General features: G+C 40.0%; 1 pseudogene; it reads left to right on the top strand.

Annotated features, from left to right (window-relative positions):
• LOC119618882 (large ribosomal subunit protein uL6 pseudogene) lies at positions 1-654 on the top strand (annotated as a pseudogene).
• The last annotated feature ends 602 nt before the right edge of the window (positions 655-1,256 follow it).

Genomic DNA, 1,256 nt, shown 5'->3' with positions numbered 1-1,256 from the left:
ATGAAGACCATTCTCTGCAACCAGACTGTCCATATTCCAGGAAATGTAGATATCACTTCGAAGGGATGCCCAGTAATTGCGAAGGGCCCTAGAGGAACCCTGTAGAGGGACTTCAGTCACATCAGTGTAGACCTCAGTCTCCTTGGAAAGAAAAAAATGAGGCTCCGGGATTGACAAAAAATGGAGGGGGAACAGAAAGGAATGGGCTGCTGTCTGCACTATTTGTAGTCATGCACAGGACATGGTCAAGGATGTTGCGCTGGGCTTCCATTACAAGATGAGCTCTGTGTGTACTCATTTCTCCATCAATGTCGTTATCCAGAAGAATCGGTCTCTGGTTGAGATCCGAAATTTCCTGGCTGAAAAATAAATCTACAGAGTTTGGAGGAGGCCGGGTGTTGCTTGTTCAGTATCTCAAGCCCAGAAAGATGAATTAACCCTTGAAGGAAATGACATTTATCTTGTTGCAAATTCGGCTGCTTTGATTCAGCCAGCCACGACAATTAAATAAAAACAAGGATATCGGAAAATGCATGGATTGTATTTATGTCTCTGAAAAAGGAACAGTTAAGCAGGCTGCTGAATAAGACCTAAGAGTTCTCCAGCTACAGAAACAAGATGCCGGATGATTCCTAAGACCTATTTGTGATATTTAAATGATGCAATAAAAGATCTATTGATTTGGGAGAAAAAAAGAAGAATAAGGTACCAGTTGGATCACAGAAAAAACACTGTACATAGATTTCTTCAACCCAAGGCTTACGTACACATGATTACTTTAAAAGTATATGCACGGAGAAACTTAGAATGTTCTGTCCAAATTTCTTTACATAAAGCTAAATATTAAATTTAGATTTTAAACCAACAGTGCTTGAAGATATAGCTTTATTCCTGGATAACTCCAGCCTTGAAACACAGAATGGTCTCTTTATCCAGTGGCCATTAAGACCCTTTCTGTTCTGTTGGTTGAGCAGGTAATCACTGGGGGGACCTGAAGAATAACTGGTTATCTTCAGTTCTGTCTCTGTCAAATTGTACGCTAGATAAGTCATGTCGGGTTTTCTGTACAGCAGATGTGAGTGGACGTGGAGTCAACGTGTCTTGCCCAGCGGTCTATGGAAACCCACATTGGCTCTGGTTCAAGACACGCTCCCCAGGAGAAAAAAAAAAAAAAAAAAAAGCAAGAAAAGAAAATACATCAAATAAGTTTTAATTTTAATAAGTATGTCCAAGTATTGTCAAAGACTTTCAATGTA

The sequence above is a fragment of the Chlorocebus sabaeus genome, chromosome 8 (genome assembly GCF_047675955.1).
Source record: "Chlorocebus sabaeus isolate Y175 chromosome 8, mChlSab1.0.hap1, whole genome shotgun sequence".
Taxonomy (NCBI): Eukaryota; Metazoa; Chordata; class Mammalia; order Primates; family Cercopithecidae; genus Chlorocebus; species Chlorocebus sabaeus.
The sequence above is the reverse complement of the archived record's forward strand: the minus strand, read 5'-3'. Positions and strand labels throughout refer to the sequence as shown.